Source organism: Astatotilapia calliptera, chromosome 3 (genome assembly GCF_900246225.1).
Source record: "Astatotilapia calliptera chromosome 3, fAstCal1.2, whole genome shotgun sequence".
NCBI classification, from domain to species: domain Eukaryota; kingdom Metazoa; phylum Chordata; class Actinopteri; order Cichliformes; family Cichlidae; genus Astatotilapia; species Astatotilapia calliptera.
The window spans coordinates 23,444,969-23,465,070 of record NC_039304.1 but is presented as its reverse complement, the minus strand read 5'-3'; the positions used below and the strand labels follow the sequence as shown (position 1 = coordinate 23,465,070).

The 20,102-nt window shown below is 38.9% G+C and overlaps 1 pseudogene; it reads left to right on the top strand.

Annotated features, from left to right (window-relative positions):
* The first annotated feature begins 5,180 nt into the window (after positions 1-5,180).
* On the top strand, positions 5,181-6,749 carry LOC113013734 (type-2 ice-structuring protein-like; annotated as a pseudogene).
* Positions 6,750-20,102: the final 13,353 nt, after the last annotated feature.

Below are 20,102 nucleotides of genomic sequence, written 5' to 3'. Positions count from 1 at the left end.
AATAATGTTCTTATAAATAAACAAATGTATCGTTATCTTGTTAATTACTTGTTAATTACTTGGTCAGCAGCTCCATGTTCTGGTGGGATTTGTGAATCTATGTGCACAACCACTTGTCTAAACTACTATTTTCTTTCCTGAACTGCACCTCAGGCCCCAATTCACTCAATTCAGTCTTTCTCTACCTCACCAGAGACACAGATCTCTTCAAGTCCCCCTCATGCTTTGAGGAAGTTGAGGTAATACATTTGTATGATTGAAGTCGTGTCTGAATACACCACTTCATAGTCTATGTCTCCCCCTTGCTGTCTGATCACAAACAGTCCTTGCCACTTAGGAAGTAACTTTGAGCTTAACTAAGAAGCATTACAAACACTTTGTTTCCTGGTGAAGCATGTCTGAGTCAAGACTCTGTGTTGTACAAATACTGCTTCCTGGATCTGAAGCAAATTCTCTCGTAATAACCTACCAAGAACCAGGAGCTTCGCTCACAGGTCCAGAACGTAATGAGTCTAAGTTTTACTTGGACTCATGCTGCTTCATATTTGGATGATGACATCATCCAAGTATGAAGCAGCATATGCGGTGTGTGGTACATGAGGCCGTACTGTACTGCATTGCAAAATACTGTTGCAATGCAGCAACATCTGCATTATTCTATTCTATTAACAAATACAGAAACAGTATGCACCATACTTCTGTTAAACATTCACTGTATGTGTAGACAGCAGCATAGAAAAGGTCTGCAAAAACCTGGAAAATAGTAGTACTGATTTCTAGTATCTGAACATGTGATATACACACAAAATCAGAAAGTCAATTACCCAGTAGCAATCAAAGCAATTTGCTACCTGACACCAACTTGGTATAGTGTACTTTTAGCATAATAGACATGGATAAATCAGCATGAAGGTACTGAGGAAGACTCTGGTTTTAAAGTGTGATGTACTGATGTCCCTGAGCAGCAGTCCTGTGGTTCAGAGTGAAACCCTCTCTTACTGCCAAAAATGGGACACACTGAATGAAAAACGTTTTTTGGAGTAACCGTTGTTTCAAAATGAGCCTCTATTATTAGTCTGGCGGAGCTTAAGAAACTACATTTTGTCCATGAAACACACAGTACTAAGGATAATGCTGCTGATCAAAATTTCTGACTGGAGTTTCGTGGTGAAATGTTCCTTAGTTAAAAAAGCAGCATCCCTGGTGGAACCTGTATTTTATTTTACAGTGAATTTACTGCTCTTTCGATTGGCATTAACCCTTTAAGACCTACCATAGAACCAAGTCCGCCAGAGCTTATCTTTATATTTTTACATGCTGTAGTGTCATTTTTGGGAGCATTTGATTGATTGATTGATTGATTGATTGATTGATTGAATCTTTATTTTGAACATGTTGAAAAAGTACAACAACATAGAATTAAAAGAGACAAATGAACAAAGCAAAACAAAAGGAAAACGAGCAACCACAACTACTTTCATGTTCAAAAAGGAGCAGGAAGAAGCATAAGCATTTCAAGTTGCTATACATCAATACAATCGTTATAGCCCAGATTTTAATAATATGTATGCATTAAGTGCATAATTACTACATAAATTTCAAAAAAGCAATAAACTACAAAAAATTAAAAAACATTTTTGGCTTTTTGTTTTTTACATATATTTCTAGTTAGAGAAAATTAAGAGGCTTATCCCTCAAAACTGTAAATATAAAAAAGTTGCACAAAATAGTTTCCAACCGCAGGATATTTATTTTGAGTGACTTCATAGGTTTATTTTTGAGTTACATCAATTTCTACATACTGCAGGAAAAACAAAAATAAATCCTATAATACAAATTTGCAAAAAAACAGCATATGCATCAAAATAAACTGTTTCCAGCAGTGCAATTTGAGCTCTAAGCATCACAGAAACAGTTTTTTGTTGCTGCAAATTCTTTTTATGAAATTTTTGCAAAGCTATATGTGGAAGGAAACCGTGACCTCATGGTGAGTCAACTGCTTCTGACCTTAACTGGTAGCAGTTACCGAAAAAAATTCTCCACACCCCAGACAACCTGACCACAACTGTGATGGAGTCATTCTGCATCCCCAGATCCACCCACCCACCATGTCCACTCAGAGAGAGAGAGAGATCAGCCATTTTCTGAAGCAGTTATGTAAACAAAAGCCAGCAAAACATTTCTATAAATCAAGAAACAATAATCCTCCACAAAATGTTTCTCTCTTCATGTGAGCACTAACTGAAAGATAAGTTTTTCTTTTTTTCCCTTTTTTAAAAACTGTATCTGAAAACAAGAATAAAAAATCTGGAAATGGCCATAGTCCAGGAAACAGTGGAACATTCCCTGAGTGCCTAAGGTTGGAGCACACATTTATAAAAATATCTTCTTCTTTTTTTTTTTCAATTTAATGTGACCTGTGATTACCTCATTAATAGAATAGAATAATGCAGATGTTGCTGCATTGCAACAGCATTGTGCACCACAGTATCTGGGGTACCATTTGGGAGGCAGGCACATGCACCTGCAGATGAGCAAAACAGCAGCCATTGTATCCTGCCTGCATCCCAAGATAAGGAAAGAGGTACATCAGTTCTTGAGGTGGGCTGGTTACTATTGTTGGTCCATGCCCAGCTTTGCGCAGCTGACCTACAATAATACATACAGGTGACCCTGAATCCTCCCTTAGTTATGCTGCAATAGGCATAGGCTGCTTGGGGATTCCCATGATGCATTGAGTGTTTTTTCCTTCTCAGTCACCTTTCTCACTCACTATGTGTTAATAGACCTCTCTGCATTGAATCATACCTGTTATTAATTTCTGTCTCTCTTCCACAGCATGTCTTTATCCTGTTTTCCTTCTCTCACCCCAACCGGTCGCAGCAGATGGCTCTGCCCCTCCCTGAGCCTGGTTCTGCCGGAGGTTTCTTCCTGTTAAAAGGGAGTTTTTCCTTCCCACTGTCACCAAAGTGCTTGCTCATAGGGGCCATATGATTGTTGGGTTTTTCCTCTGTATTTTTTCTCCGCATCCTCACAAAAACAAAAATGAACAGCTTGTAGAACTGGGGGGTCATATATAGATAAGAACTGGGAGGGGTGTGTTTGGAGGCGTGGTCCCGCTCCTGAAATTCAGATAATTTATCTCCAAGTAAAGTTTGGAATCTGTACTTTATTTTCCACTTAATTTACAGCTCGTTCAGTTTGGCATTGATGAAGTAATTGCAGGTCACATTTAATAACAAAACAAACAAACAACAAACCTCCCCCCCAAAAAACACTTAAGTTGTTTTTATAAATGTGCATGCTCGAACCTAAAGCACTTGGGGAGAAACTGTGTTCCATTGTTTCCTGGACTATGACCAATTCCAGTAACTTTCTCAGTAACTGCTACCAGTTAAGGTCAGGAGCAGTTGACTCACCACTATGCCATAAAGCTGGCTCCTATTCTGAGCTGCTCAGTGGAGTTTAGTTTGGCTGTGTTTGGCTTAGTCCACTTTTCCACTGTTCATCAGAAATGAAGCAGCCCACCGGAGAAGTAAGCTGCCCACAGACATTAAGTTACTTTTAGATTCTAGATTCTGTTTTAGAGTCAATATGAAAAACACATGGACAGGAAACAGACAGTAATGAGGATGATGCTGTTGACTGAAAGAGAGAGTTGTTTTGTTACATTTCCTTTAGTTATAAAAGTGGCATCATTGCTGGAATCTGTATTTAAATTTTGATGAATCCACGGCTCTTTCTGTTGACATTGATGACGTAAATGCAGGTCACAGTTTAAAACTCAGGCACTCAGAGAGAAACTGTGTCCCACTGCTTCCTGGGCCGCAGCAATTTCCACTCTGTGTTTGAAGAGGCCGTTCCATTTATTTGGAGAGTTGCTTCATTCTTTCCTTCCTGGCTTCAGGTACAGTCAAAATAAGAGTTGGATAAGCTATTTTGGTTATTTACATCAGAGTAAAACAGAAAATGATTGTGGCATTAAAATAATGTTACAAACATTGATTATCAATTTTATTTTAGGATGAATTTTCTGGAATATTTTGAGAAATATTTTGGGGGAATTATTGCTTCTTTGATTTGAAGAAATGGTTTGTTATCTTTTCTTTAAGTATACTTTTCAGTGAAAGCCCTCTCTCTCTCTCTGTCTCCCTTTCTGAGTGGACATGGTGGATGATTAAGTCTGGGAGTGTGACTGAGTAACTGCTTAAAACAAGCCTGCAAACACTGCTAACTGTAATTTCAAACTGGAGTCTCCAGGTGAAACTGTCAGCAGCGGCTTGACAGATTTTACAGTTTTAAATGTAATGCTGGTGTTTTCAACAGTGTTTCTATAACTCTGATTGATTCTTCCAATCTGCTGGGCGTGTCTGCTATATGTGCTGTGGTGTACATCATGTTTCAGAATATCGCCCTGATAGACACTCTTTCTCACTTTTTCTTTGACTTGAAGAGGAGGAATGGACAGAAAAGGATGAGTCATTCTCTGCTCTCCTACAATGGCCATTTTATCATTTTGCAGAAACCCTTAAATATGCTGCTGGTTTCCATAATGCCCTGTTCCAGTCAGAGTATGCAGGAAATGCAGATATGTTGAGCTGTTTTCGCACCAGTCTGCTAAAAGTGTCACCACATACAACTGCATTGCTGGAGAGTGAAAGCTAGCAGTATGAACTGTTTACTGATCTGCAGTTCCTTCACAATGGAAACATTTCCACCTCTTATGATCCAGGCTGATGGTTTTATGGAGGATCGATGAAAGAAAATCAGTGTGTGACACTGAAGTCTGTTGAGATGTTTCACTCAGGTTTTTCTAGAAGATGGTTCTGAAAACACTCCCATATTGAAGTAAATGTAGTCACTTTGTTTCTTTTATGACAAGTACAGGTCCAAAGAGTCACAATGATGTAATTTTTTATATAATAGTAGACTATCAAATGCTGTTAATAACACTGGTTTCAGTGTATTTTCACCTGAACAAAGCTTGTCCTTAACACACTATTCATTCAAGAAGAGTATGAAAAACAACAAGCACATCACTGCTGTTTTATTGATAGTTACAGGTTATATAAATGCGTAAAATTAAACTGTATATAAGCGCTGGTCTTAATATGTTCTATACATGTTTTTACGATAGTAACTTTTTTTTTTCTGTTTTCCACAGAGACACTAACATCACCATGAAGCTGCTGACTCTGTGTGCTCTTCTCTGTGCAATGATGGCTGTAACCACTGCTGGTGGTGAGTATGGCAGTATAATTTCCATTATATATATATATATATATATATATATATGAGTGTAATTAAACATACAAATTAATAGTAAAATGTATTAATTTAATTAATGTAATCTTATTTATGAGAGTTAAAGAAAATTGATTGATGCCCACAGGTTTTTTGCATTTTCCAGATTTTCAATAACTTATGTCACGCTTAACAGAAAAAAAACCCGTACAAACCTTGAGGTTTCTGGCTGTTATACTGTTATACTCAATACCTAAATGATTGGCTTCCACTTTTAATTGACCTTCTTTCCTGAAATACAAAGCTTAAAGTAACATATATCATATATCTATACCAATCTATAAATGTGAAGGAAAGACAACGCCCTGTACTTCATACACATAACTGCACCTGAACACCACCAAACCTTTAATTATTGTTTATTTCTCAAATGTTACTTGTATGACTTGTCAGTTATTGGATATATAATAATTAAAAGTAATACAAAATAAGATATTAACCAGAGACACATGTACAACTGTTCATTTGTCCACAGCCAAGAGTCACCTGGTCAAGAGGTGCATTTATTGTCCTGATGGTTGGAATCAAGCCCGGTGTCCTTACGGTTGGACTCAAGTCGGTAGTCGCTGCTTTACCTACAATCAAACACCCATGAGTTGGGATTCTGCTAAGGTAATTTTATTTTACTTTTATCATCTTTAACACCTGATTGAACCACTCATTGTTTTAAAAAACCTCTGCTTTGTCCCTCTTCATTGAAGAGACACTGCTGGGGCTTGGGGCAAACCTTGCATCAGTGCACACTTACTGGGAGCACCAAAGGATCATGCAGCTGTTTGGCAACACGCCAGTTTGGATTGGAGGAAGCAAAGGACTCAAGGTATATTGTCAAAAGAAAATGTTAATTCCCACCTGCAGTGAAACCTGAGGCAGGGGAGAGAAGCTAAAAGATCAGGCATTAATGATAACCAGTGTTGGGAAAGTTACTTTGAAAAAGTAATTAATTATAGTTAGTAGTTACTTCTTCAAAAAAGTAGATGAGCTAGTAACTGAGTAACAAGATTGTAAAAGTAATTAATTACTTGAAAACTTAACTATAATTAATTACTTTTTCAAAGTAACTTGCCCAACACTGGTTAGGATAAAGCACAGGCCTGTCTGAACTACTAATTTTTTTCTTCTACAAGGGTACTTGGTGGTGGAATGATGGGACCAGTTTCTTCTTTTCAAAATGGTGCTGGGGAGAGCCCAGTAATGGTTACTATGAGAACTGTCTGCAGATGAGTTCTCGAGGTAATTTAGAACAGTTATCAACGAGTGCTTAATGTGTATGACTGGTTGAAGTGATCAAATATACAAGCCATAAAGGCTGGTTCTTTAGGTTTTTCATTTGAGTAACATTTGAATGATTTCTGCTCTTGAATCTTGCAGATTCAAATTGCTGGCTTGATGCATGGTGTGGATATCGTCTGCCATCTCTCTGCGCCAAGAATATCTTCACCTGACAGTGTTGGACTGACACTCAAAGCATGAAGCTCCCATAAAACACACACTGATGCATGATGGTGTTTGCTCTTTGTTTTTGCAACATTAACTTAAGCTTCCTGCAGCATCAGCTACTCTTCTTGTGAGCAAAGAACATTTGCTGCATTGATGTCCTTATGACTTCTGACCTTGCCAGTTGCCAGTGATTCTCCTCACAACTAAAATGAGGGTAAACAGTCCAGCAACCACAGCATGTTTCAAAATGTGCTCCATGAGTAAAGACATTGTGCAAATGTCATGACTTGCTTGTTTTGCGCAGCATTTGAGCATTTGCAAAAGCGCACAAAATTGTATTGCACATGTAAAAAATATATAATAATAATAATAATAATAATAATAATAATAATAATAATAATAATAATAATAATAATAATAACAACAACAACAACAACAACGACACTAATTACAAAGTAAAAAAGGACTAAATTGTTATAGTCCCTTATCAAGAAATATAACAATTTAGTCCTCACAATAAAAGAAGACGAGTATACACAATAAAAACATACAAAAACAAATAAACAGAGATGTACATAGTCATCTATACCATCAGGCTTTCATTTTAACATACACACATACACTCATCTCTCTCAGATCCAGATCTGACGTTTTTCTTCTTCAGTATGTTTAAGGTTTGGGTGGCAGGCTAAAGTTTCCCTTAAAAATATCTTTTTGACACATATGACACTTGAGCAGGTTACACTCCAAAAATATTCCCACTGTAAACATGAGGTAGGGAAAAAAATTAGCACTCACAAGGTGCCATAATAAATAAAAACAAATTTTAAACATAAAATGATATGTTAAGATAAATGATAAGATGTAAGTAAACTCAAATATGTAAAATTAGTATATTTTTGTATATAGTTATTTCAATATGAGTAATATTGGAAAAACTAACATGCAACATAAATTTATATTATTACTTTTCAGTGGATTTAAACTATCAGCTTTTATTTTGATATTCAGTGTATGTTATATTTATTTAAATTAATAAACAATATCCTTAATCTCGAATTCAGCTATGTGATTACAAATGCTTGGTGGAAAAATAGTCTCACAAATGTCCTCATCAGCAGTGTGTTACTGTCTGTCTCCACCTTGTGGACATTTTGACACTTTCCGCTTGTTTCAATGCAAACTGAACACCTTATATAATGTAATTAATATAATTATAATCTTGGTTCAGAATGTTTATGCAAATTATCTTCTTTATGGATGTTAACACCTGGATATGGAGCAGATATTGTTACAGCAGTGTAATGTTGTGCTGTTTGTTTAAGAGCCTGTTGTTATGGAATCAAATCAAAAACACACATCTGCATGAGCTCCATCATATTCTTGAACAGTGGGGTTGGTGTGTTGCCATGAATTATGGGACAGAGTGATCTTTTTCCTTTCATAAAAGATGACCCAGTATCTCCTTTGGTAAATACGATTATAAATAACTGAATCACTTTTCACCAGCTTAAGTCAGCCAGCTCTTACTGTGGTTGTCACGGAGAAATCTTTTGGACATTCACCCAGTAACCTTTAAAAGAAAAACTGGCAATCTGAGCACACTTCCTTAATTTGAGGATTAAAACAGAAACACGGGTGTTTATATGAAAAAGGACGATTAAAAGGACAAGTAACTTCCTGCAATTTCCTCAATTATTGATTCCTTTTCTGCAATCTCTGGCTACACCATAAATTGGTCTAAGTCGGAAGTTATGCCCATTTCTAAATTGTGTCCGCCAGTTGTGAGGAGCTCATGGCATTTCAAGTGGATGCCCGAGGGTTTGACTTACTTAGGGATTAAACTGACCCCTGGTTTAGACAACATAATGCAAGTAAACATCTCCCCAGTGATTCAAAACATTCGTCCGCTGTTGCAGAATTGGGTTAAAATAAATCTGTCCCTTTTGGGCAGAATTAATTTGGTGAAGATGATTATTGCCCCTAAACTTCAGTACTTTCTTCACATGTTACCGATAGCAGTCCCACATAATTTGCTAAAGCTTTATAATACAAGTGTGGAGGGTTTTGTGTGGGCAGGCAAAAAGCCATCTTTTAATCGGTCCAAATTATATGCTGCTAAAGAGAGTGGCGGGTTGGCATTGTCCAAGATGGTCTGGTATCATTATGCTTTCTCCCTCTCTCAGTTAGTTAAGATACATAATTCCTTTACGGAGAAGCCATCATGGGTTGCGATTGAGGAAAATCTTGTGGCTCCTTCATCTTTAGAGGCCTTCCTTACTCAGAAGGGAAGACCAGTACCGTTTAAAGATCCAGTATTGGCTTTCATGCAAGAGACCTGGTTTAGAGCTCACCAATATACCAACATTAGCCCTTATCTTACCGCTAGAGCCTCTATCTGGTATAATAAGAAAATATTAATTGGTAAGAAACCGGTCTGGTGGGAGGCTTGGGCTAGGACAGGTATCAATCAGGTGGGGGATTTATTTGGGCAGACTGGTATGAAACCGTTTGCAGAAATCAGATGAGAATTTAACCTGGATCCAAGGGAAATTTGGAGGTTTTTTCAAATAAGACACTGTATTAAAACCATTTTGAATAATAATCCAGACCCTCCATCTAGTATTCAGAAGATGTTTGCAGCCCCTGTCATTAATAGGATCATCCAAATTTTATGGGATCTTCAGAGAGGCGCACTCTCCCAGTTTGGGGGGACTGAGGCAGTGTTGGGAGAAGGATCTGGGTATCCAGATTTTAGAGGACAGTTGGAAGACACTGGTTTCATCATGGTATGTTTGCTCACCTGAAACACAGTCTCAACTTATCCAGTACAAATTGCTTCACAGAAATTACTGGACTCCCAGTAAACTAGTCAGGCTGAAGCTTGTGGATAATGATGCATTGGAAATGCCAGGAGGAAGCCGGGACTCTAGTTCATATGTTGTACACATGTGGGAAAAATGATTATTTGTGGGATGGGATCATTAACTTGGTGAATGATATTTTTAAACTTAATCTTTCTAAATCTCCAGCTGTATGTGTCCTGGGCCTGTTACCTGACAATAATATCCTTTCAAAAAAACAGAGACTGTGGATGCGTCTGGCTTTCATAACAGGATGCAGGATAATACTGAGGCACTGGAAGTCATCCAGCCCCCGTTCTCTCAGGGAATGGACTGAACAAATGTCTAAGATGGCATCATATGAACGGGTTATGTACAGAATGAAGGGGAGAGAAGATATTTTTGAGCAGGTCTGGGGTCCTTTTTTGTTGTACATCGACAATGTCTCCTAGATATTGTGATAAATGTTCTTTTGGGGGGGGGGGGGGGGGGGGGGTTCATGTGTCGTTGGTATTTTTGCTGTTGTCTTTTTCTTTTTCTTTTTTTTCCTTTTTTTTAAAGTCAGTAGAGGGAAGAAATTGTCTAATGTCATCAGTGGTCAAGGTTATGTTTTTTGTTTTTTTTTGTTTCGTTTGTTTCGTTTGTTTGTTTGTTTTTTTGTCTGTTTGTCTTAGTTATTGTTAGTCCTTATTTGTTGGTTGTTGTTAAAAAACAGACAGAGAACTGACAGTATGATTATTCTAGTTGTATATTTGTTAATGTTTCTGTCCATCTAAAATATCAATAAAAAAAAAAAAAGGACAAGTACCAATTTCCTTATCAGTCAGATGTTTACCTTGATAAGCAATATATTGCTTTAGTCTAGCTGCCTCATTAAAGTTACACAACAGGCTTTTTACATTAAAGCCAGCAAGTCAATTGCATACTCCTTTTCGTGACCCCCTGATCTCTTAAATGGACCTGCAAGGGTTTTTCAGATCTGAAATACTGTGCACAGTCTGTGTATATGCAAGGCAGTGGACAGCTTCTTTTGTAATGTGTGTGACTGTTAATGTAATGTTCAATTATTCCCTTGCAATTTCCACAAACAACTACAAAGTTTGCAAGTCCAACTCATTTAAATGAAAAAATACAGATGTGATCATCTAGACCTGTGAAAATAAATGAATGAAAAACCTTCAGTTATGGATGCTATTACAGCCACAAGATCCTAACAATCTGCTCCATTTCTTTTGTTAGTGATTTTTTGGTAGCATATCTGAATATTTTGCTTACACCTATAAACAATGTTGTTTTTGTTACCACACAGGGAATGCAGTTCGCAAAATTATGCATAAAATCATAAACAACCCAAGGGACGTCTGCAGTATACCATGCTAAAAATCAGTGTCTCTGATACCATTTTTTTGGTATGGAAACTCACACAATTTGCTCATACTGATCACAAGAGTTTAAAAATAAATCAAATTGGAGCTGTTGTTATATGGAACGCCAGGACTGACATAATGAATTAATTAAATACAGCATTAAATAATTAATTAAATGTGGCAATAATTAATTAAAATTGTAAATAATTATTTAAAATGGGAATTAATTAATTAAATAAATATTATTGACACATTTAAGTAATTAATTATTGACAAATTTAAACAATTATTTAATGCTGTATTTAATTAATTCATTTTGGCACTATTGACTCCTTCAGGTCCCACCATGAAATAATTTTATCTGTCAACCTCACCCATCAAACTCAGGGGGCGGGGTTAACGCTGATCGAGTCAAATCCATTGCTTTGGCCTGGTGGCCATTGTTTCTAGCACACAACAACCAGCATGTTGAAACTAACAGAACTGAACTTTGAAAAACCCTGTTTGTGTGTCACCAAATACCATTTTAATATTTTTTAGCCGAGAATGTAGTGGTTTAATCTTCAGATATCTGGTTGGTTTGTCAAGATATCGCCTCTTTGCAAAAGTGCTTCGATGATTTCGGATCAAACGTGGGATAGACTCGCTCGCCTCGCAAACAGTCGAGCTGTTATTACCGCCGACAAAGCGCAGGCCCCGGTACACAGCTGAAATAACCCCCGCAGTACACTGTCTTCATTTACTGAGGTTATATTTATTGGGTTTTTATTTCCTGTACCAAGCTCACAGTTAAGCTGGAACACCGGGGCTGTGAGCTCGGTACACTTGGTACACTCTGTCAGCTGACTGTTAGCGGAGCTAGTGACATCTCTGAATGCATCTGAGCAATTTGTAAACATGTTGACAATCTGACCAGACATGTGAAGAATACGACACTACATTTGCGGCTAAAACAGTATTAAAAGTGTAGCTGGTGACAGAAAAACGGGGTATTTTAAAACCATTGCTGCCTGTGGTTTGAAATGCATTCTGGGATACCTGGCTGCCCCAAGTCCACACAAGCAATCGATTATCTAGGATCGACCTGTCTTGACTTACTTTGCATGGCAACCAATCAAATGTTAGAGAAGCTGCCCCTCCTGGACTCCATTTCCCTCTGGACTCGGTAAAGGAACCTGCTAGAAACACGTGGTCTGAAAGTAGTGATGGGCAGATGAAGCTTCGTGAAGCACTGAAGCTTTTCATCCAATTGGTTCATCCCAGCGCAAAGCTTCTTGAAGCTTCATTTGCTCTAGTAGGACAGCTACTGGATGTAAAAATATTAGTTGGCATGAATTTGAAGAGTGTGGCCTTTTGCACACAGCCTGTAAATGTCAACAACAAAAGGAGTGTGTAAAACATGTATATTGTAGTGATGGCAGTATACTGTGTATATTTATAGTGGCAGTATGGAAAATGATTATTTCGAAATGCTTAAAATGGAAATGATCATTTACTGTGAGGTGAGGTGTGGTTGGGGTGTGGACAGTAGTTGTGCTTTTGTAACGTTGAGGTATGGACAGCTACACACTGAGCCTCAGTCCTGCCCATATTTTATTCTGTAAAAACTAAATTTTCACTGCTTTTATGACCTTTAGTGGGGAGAACATAGCTAGGATTTAATGATTTAACAAATCTTTTGAATCCTTTGTCCTCCACAATGCTAAATGGCTGGGAGTCCTCAATCACCATGCTAACCAGGTTTTCATCTATTGGAGATTGTTCTCCTGAGGAAAGACAATAAAGACAAAGCACAAATATAAATATCACACACGTAACTTATAACAGCTGTATAATATTGTTATATCATTTAGTAACATTACTGCATGCTATATTATCATTGCATTTGATGGCTCACCTGGTCTTGCTCCACAATCGGTGTTCCCCTTATTCTCATGCAAAGCTCTGTAGTGCCTAAGCATGGATGAGGTGTTGTTGTTATATCCCAGCTCCCTGGCACAGAGCAAACACTTCACCTTGTACAAAAGTAAAGCCGCTTAACATAAATTGTATTGCACCATCAGTATTATGAAAATACATCTTCTGTAGAAATTTACATACCTTGTTGGGAGGAATAAGATCAAAATGTTCCCACACAGGGGAGGACATCCTCCTCTTCTTAGCTGGCTCCATTCTCTCCTGACTTTCTCTCCTCACTCTCCTAAACCTTCAAACTGTCTCCAAACTCTCACTAACCGCAACTCTCTATCAAACACCCACATTTTGAATGAAGTCTGAGGGGTTTATATCGCTGTCATAGCTCGCGGCAAAGTTCGAACCACTTCATGAACCAGTCACGTGGTACAGCCGGGCAGCGAGGCTTCGGACGTCATCATTTTCAGCTCCTCCCATAAATGAAGCAAGCCTCGATACGCGCATCGCGGAAACGCCCCCTCCATTACTCGACACAAGCTTCGAAGCCTCGATACAGAACGTCACATCACTATCTGAAAGCCCTCCATTTGTTGATAGCTCACCTGGATAACGCTCCCTGGGAATTGCTACAAACAAGTAAGCAATCTTCTCTTGCAACTTTTAACTCACAGGTGTCAAACTCCAGGCCTCGAGGGCCAGTGTCCTGCAGGTTTTAGATGTGATCTTGATCCAACACAGCTGATTTAAATGGCTAAATGATCTCCTCAACATGTCTTGAAGTTCTCCAGAAACCTGGTAATGAACTAATCATTTGATTCAGGTGTGTTGACCCAGGGTGAGATCTAAAACCTGCAGGAGACCGGCCCTCGAGGCCTGGAGTTCGATACCCTTGCCTTAACTTCAAACAATTTAATTAAAATTATCGATCCTGGACTAGTATTAATAACAAAATGATATAATGATAATCAGTGGAAACTAAAATCATGAACCTTTTGAGGGCTGGATTGAAAATCACACGAAAAATCAAAGTTGCGAGGATCAAACACATGTCATAATGCGGTTCAGTAGTGCGTGTGTTCCCCACGTGCCTGCATGTAGTCTTGACAACATCTGGGCATGCTCCTGATATAGGTAGATGGTTTCCTCCAAGATCTGGATCAGGGCACTTCTGAGCCTCCTGACCCTCTCTGGAACTATTTGGAAATGTCAGCTTACCTGTACATAGCGGCCCAGAGGTTCTTGGTTGGATTCAGATCTGAGAAACATGGCTCGCCGATGACATCAATGCCTTTATCCAGGAACTGTCTACACACTCTAGCCACATGTGGCCTGAGAGGGACCACTGTACCATCAGGTTTTACAGTGGGTCTCTGGGTTTCATCCTAGTACTTCACTGTAATGTTGATGGTGGAGGTCTGTTTGACCGTTCAAGAATACAGCTAAACGAACTATGACAGACTACATATAGCAGAATGAAGTATATCTTAATCCAGCATCAGTTATTTCAGTTATCAGTTATCAGTTGTTGTAGCTCAAATCTCTTCACATCCGCTGATCTAATTGAAAATGTATTCTGACTGTCATTTTAATGTTTTGTGAGTCTCTCCTCTCTTCTAGCTCAGCTGGTTTTAATCAGTACAATCGCAGTAGAAGTGTTATTAATGTTTATTCATGTTATTAATCTCCAAGTGTTGCCTATACTGCATGTTAAATGATGTGTCAGCCTGATGTTTTTGAACCTGACGCTGCTACTCTGAGCATCATCCCAGCAGGTCAGTCTTCTTTTATTATGAAACCATAAATCTGAGCTGTGCGGTGCCAGGCAGCTTCAGCAGCTGGACAGTGAAGAGAAACACCTCCACATGCTCTTCTGCTTAATGTGAGACCTGGGGCCAATTACATGAGTCATCCTGCATCATCAGGAGGTTGGGAAGCCCATCTGTAACCGGAAGGTCGCCGGTTCGATCCCCGGGCTCTCTGTCCTGGTCGTTGTGTCCTTAGGCAAGACACTTTACCCTACCACCTACTGGTATTGGCCAGAGGGGCCGATGGCACGATATGGCAGCCTTGCTTCTGTCAGTCTGCCCCAGGGCAGCTGTGGCTACAACCGTAGCTTGCCTCCACCAGTGTGTGTGAATGAATAGTGGCATTGTAAAGTGCTTGGGTGCCTTGAAAAGCGCTATATAAATCCAATCCATTATTATATATTATATTACCCATCCGACAGTGGAGTGTACTGCTGTGAATCTGACAGCGGGGAGTGCAGCAACACCATCAACATCACAGTGTTGTTTCTGTTGTATCTTAATTAAAGAAAAATATGTAAAAGAGTCTACATCAGATTTGAGTACTGGATTCTAAAAGGCCTGAGGGACGACAGTGCCTTATCCATGTGTCCAAGGAGAATTAATGCTGACGTGCGACAACCCCACAAAAAGGAGAATCATTTCAGAGCTGGCTGGGAGTGAGAGGTGATAATGATGATGATGTTAGGTTTGATTAAGCTTTTGTCTGATGACTTGTGAGTACACTTATTGAGTAAAACCATAAATCAAAACAGTCATCCTCCTGTTTCAGTTGTTGGTGCCACATTACCCATAATGCACCACAGCAGCTTTTAGTTCAGTCAGACATTGGAACCATAGAGTTAAACTTACCTTTGGAAAACATAAATGCTTTAAGCTCCTCCAGTCTCCTATGCAAGAACACTCCCTAACTCCTGGTTTGCTTTTGATTTGTCAACAACAATCTAATACAATAACACACACCTGCACTGAATTAGCTTTCCAAGGGAAAAATAATTAATTAATAAAATGTGGTGAAGTAATTTGTCTTTATCCATACCAGCAGCAGCTGATTGTTTGAGGGAAACATTTGAAAGTTTTTTAATCATTTGCTAAATACAGGCAGATGCTGCTATGACACACATCTACAAACTAGCTAAACGGATACAGATTTTCTTTTTGTTTTTCTTTTGGAACTGAAACTCAAAGTGTAGAAAATCCTAGTGTTCTGAAAGTGACAGCAGCAGTGGAAATTCCCCCAATCTGCCAAATTTTAGTGCTTAAACAAAAACAGGTTGTTATAGTGCTTAAAAACAAGCAATGATTGACAGTAAAAGGAAAAACTGAGTGGGGACATTGAGTCCTGGGAGGGAACAGCAAAACAAGTGCAAGTTTGAATCATAGGTTCCTGTGACAACTATGAAAATTTTGCTACTACAAGTCATCAAAACAGGGCTGTTATTGGACAGAAGTCAGCAATGCAGTGATCATTAAGACAGGACACTGGCACCAAAGTGCACCTCATCTGTAATGATGAACATATCAAAGGTTTAGATGTACACGATGATCTTCGATGTCTGGGAAATGAAGAGAGCAGTGTCAGCTGTGTCAACAAATGACCACTTCAGAAAACAATTTTCAGGATCTCTGTGTTTTTTATTAACATGTATAATACACCATGTTGTAAACTGAATTGATGGAAGTAATATTATTATTATTATTATTATTATTATTTTACTTGACCTTACAGATGGTTTAGCTGACATTTATAATCTTTAATAGGTTTCCTTAAATATATGACCATTTTTCTTTAAAATTTCTTTAGAGTAAAATAAATAAAATCAAGTTTAATTACCAAGCAAACAAAAGAAACTGTCAGTGAAATGACATCTCAAAGCAATCAGAGAGGTTGTACCGGGCCTCTGTGCAGTCAAAATGAAAGTGAAAGTACAACCTTGAGAGTGACACATAAAAATGAGGGGCGAGGATATGTGCCAAGTCTTTTGTTTTTTCTGTTTCCAGGAGCCAAGGACAAACAGATACACATAGCTTCAGAGAGGGTCACGTGACTGTATACACCAAGATGTATGCTAAAATGATTCCCCATTCACTGAATGATATTCCTGAACTTTTCTGAAATAATAATGATGTAAAGAAAGAAGTGTGCAAAATTTTAAACGTGGGACTGTTGAAGGCTTTCTTGTGAAGGCTGTTGTTCATTTTCAATCCCGTGACTCCGTTTTTTTTTAGATGCATCTGAAAAGTATTCACTTGTTCTCGTTTCACTTTTTCCACATCATAATATGTTATAGCTTCCTCCAAAATTTATTTTTTCACTTCAAAATTCTAAGCACATTACCCCCTAATAACTAAGTGAATAAAAGTTTGCTTAAAATTGTTGCTAATCTCACATAAAGGGGCCAGGAGTTACTGCACATCGGCTACAACATGAAACTGACAAGATTTGAAGAGTCTTGCTGCTCCTTTAACATACCAAAGGAACTAACGCGACCAGTGGGTGATACGTGGATTGTTATTGTTACTCACAGATGGGAAAGATGGAGGATAGAGGAAGCAGAAGCAGGGATGCTGCTCAAAAGTACCAGCCAGACACAGTCTAGGAGTGTTTCTCAGCAATACACAATCCCTGATCAAAAAAAAGAACAAGTTTGAACTACTCATTCATGCAAATTTCTATGTCTGAGAGAGCTGCATTTCAATAAGATCCAACACACCTGTGGAGCAAGGAGACGATAGGGGGGGTTGTGCATTTATATGCTGGTCTGGAAAAAGAATGATGACACACACACACTGCTGACTGGACCTAGAGTACTTTCCTGTTACACCACAACCTTTTTTTCTATGGAGGGAGCTAACAGTCTTGCTAATTATGGAGGCTAACACTAATTAAACTAACACTACCAATATGTACAATATGTAACACGTGCGACCAGAAAGGAAAAAAACTTTGGATCATGTTTATACAAACATAAAGATTCAGGTAACCCCCACATTTAGGCCAGTCTGACCACTTCCTCTGCTCCTCTCTTATGCATATACACAACAAGGCCCAACGTCAACATCAACTGCAGGACTGTTTCTCTCGCACTGAGAAGAGTGTCTACAGTTAGCCAAAAGGGTCCTAAACGTAGCCATAATGGTGAAATCCAGATATAATGTATATCTGGCATATACATTACATACATTCCCACATAGCAAAATTGGTATGGCCCCGACCTGGCCCACACAATGTGCTTACACATGGCCCACATACCACTAAAAATGACGGCTCTTTGGCGGCCCAGATCAGGTTTGCCAGTGGTGGTTCACACATGGGCCAGCACAAGGCCAGTTACAAGACAGTCTTGATTAGTCTGAAGAAGTATCAGCTTTCAAAACATGTTTTAAAAACTGAAGTTCTGATATTGTTTCAGAAAAGTTATGTTTTCATCTCTAACCTTTTAGCAGCCAGAGGCCAGGGAAGCAGAACATCATATCACGAAGGCCCTGAGTAAATTCCCAGCTGGGAAAGTACCCAAAGAATGTTTCAGAGAGATAAAGGACAACTGCTGCCTAAGGGAAAACCTTAAGTGATCCCATATGTGTCCAGAGTTTCACAACAGATCAGACATATTTTCTTAAAACAATATCTGTGCCTTTCAAACCCTAAAAACATGCTACCCCAAAATTAATCACTATATATATGTAAATTGTGGGGGTGCCAGGTGAAGAAGCCATGCTGTAAGTGACTAAGAGCTAAGCTAATAGCTAGGCTAAGCTAGAATCCTCAAAGACAGAATTAGTTAATACTGTGAATTTTGCTTTAAACTATGTGAAGATCACACTATAAAAGAAGTTGTTATGTAAAGGTTTTTATTTAGAACAGGCTACACACATGAGCCATACAAAGCGCCACCAAGTGAGAATCATTTACCATGGCTCATTTATCATAAATTAGCGAGCAGCCTTGGGAAGAAGTAATAGTTTTCAAAACATGTTTCAAAACTTAAGAACCACTAGCCCAGGCTGTAAGACAGGATGTTTTAATTTCTGGTATTCGTGTTAAAGAGGAGATTACCAAGGCCCAGACTTAAAATGGCCACACTCCAGATGTCCAGTCGAGTTGGAGGTGTTGATTTACCCAATCTGCGACTTTACCAACTTGCTATTCATCTTACAGTGATCGCAGACTGGCTCAGATGCGACTCTACCCCGATCTGGCTTGATATTGAATCCTCTCAGTCCAAATGTCCCCTGTTTAATTTGTTAAAGAGATCAGTCAAGTCAAAAAACTCCCCAACAATCTTATTATCCTATGCTCTGTCAAGGCCAGGAGGTCTGTCCGTGCTTTGGAGGGTCGGGCCCATTTGACATCCTCCCTGGCTCCTGTTATGAATGGCCCTTATTTCTTGCCTGGATGTCTGGACCGGGGTTTTGTGGTCTGGTCTAATTTGGGGCTGGTTAACTTGGGTGATCTGTTTAGAGGCCGGACCCTTCTTTCCTTTCAGCAGCTTCAACAATGTTTTGGCCTTCAAATTTGGAATTTTTTAGATACCTGCAACTGAGGCACTTTATAATTAATGACACCACCCTATTGTTGGACCCTACTAGGTCCGCAGTGGAGGATGCTTTGTCCTCCCTGCAGTCTGGAAAATCCATCAGTTCCTTTTATAAGGTTCTTAACTCTAGCTCAGCCCCTCGCTTCCTGGCTGCTAAACAGGCCTGGGAAAGAAACCTATAGGCTGCTCAATAAATGTTCCAGACTGGCAGGAGATTTGGGCCTGTGCTTCTAAGATATCTGTCTGTAATCGGGCTAAATCAATTCAGTTAAAAATTGTTCATCGGGAATACATCACACCCTCTTTAAAAAGTAAAATAGATGTAAACTCCTCCCCTTTATGCTGGAAGTGTAATGTGGAGGAGGGTGATTTTATGCATTGTTTTTGGTCATGTGTGAAAATTCAATATGTCTGGTCTGATGTTGGAAAGGTGCTTTCAGTTATTTTCAACTCTGTTGTTCCTCTGGACCCTCTCTGTCTTATACTGGGAGTAATGGAAAATCTGGTTATCAAAGGCAAACACAAGAGACTGTTCCAGCTGTTATCTTTTGCGGCCAGGAAGAATATCGTGCGCCTCTGAGGCAGGCCAGCAATCCCAACGAAGAAATCCTGGCATATCATTGTTATGGACTGTATTCCCAATGAATATATAACTTGTATGCTCAACTCCACCTTGGACTCTTTCCACAGAACCTGGGACCCATATCTGAAATACGTTGGACCTGTACTTTCATCCTCCTTGTTGCGGGGCTTTCCAAACTGAATTAATTTGCCTGAATATTGGTCTTCTTGATTTGTTTTGATTCCTGGTGGTGGTTTACCTCAACTGCCTTGTATGTGCCTCAGAACCTTGTATTGCCTGAGCTAAGTTCTGTTCTGGTTCTTGTGTAC